Here is a 658-nt window from a genome sequence, read left to right as displayed (position 1 = left end):
CCCCTCTGGGAACCCTCAGTTTGTTCTTGTATTTATGTGTCTGTTTCTGCTTTTTGTTTGTTTGTTTGTTTATTCCTTTGTTTCACAAACATCTGGGTCTCTTAAAGGTTTTCAGAACATAACACAAAATTGTTTTGCAAAAGGGTGATACCAATTCACTTATGCATAAGCCATTTATGAAGCTGCCTGTTATATCATAGCTTTAGCAGCATGGGATATTTTTATTTAAAGATTAATGGAATCTTGTGCTCATTTCGGCAGCACATACACTAAAATTGGAAAGATACAGAGAAGATTAGCATGGCCCCAGGGCAAGGGTGACATGCAAATTCGTGAAGCATTCCATATTAAGAAAAAATTAATAGCATCTTGTTTCTTTGGTTATCAGTGAATTTGAAGATTTTTTATATTTGTTTTCTGCTTATATTTTTAGGGTGTTCTTTCTAAAAAACAGTTCTGACACTTTGGTTTCCTACTTAGAAAGCCTCTGAGCCCACAGTGACTACACTTAGGACAAGAGTTCCGTGGAGCGTAATGGGTGTGAGCACACACGTTTGAACCAGAGATCTCTTTTCTTGCTCCAGTTTGCCATGCAAAATCTGTGTGGCCTTCGATCAGTCCCTTGATCTTCGTTTTAATTCCCTCACCCACAAAAATA

At 37.5% G+C, this 658-nt stretch overlaps 1 non-coding gene across 1 annotated transcript; it reads left to right on the top strand.

Moving 5' to 3' along the window:
• Nucleotides 1–245: 245 nt before the first annotated feature.
• Nucleotides 246–352, top strand: LOC113263507 (U6 spliceosomal RNA). The gene has a single exon (XR_003319230.1). It is a non-coding gene; the product is annotated as a U6 spliceosomal RNA (small nuclear RNA).
• The last annotated feature ends 306 nt before the right edge of the window (nt 353–658 follow it).

This window comes from Ursus arctos, unplaced genomic scaffold (assembly GCF_023065955.2).
Source record: "Ursus arctos isolate Adak ecotype North America unplaced genomic scaffold, UrsArc2.0 scaffold_1, whole genome shotgun sequence".
NCBI lineage: Eukaryota > Metazoa > Chordata > Mammalia > Carnivora > Ursidae > Ursus > Ursus arctos.
The sequence above is the reverse complement of the archived record's forward strand: the minus strand, read 5'-3'. Positions and strand labels throughout refer to the sequence as shown.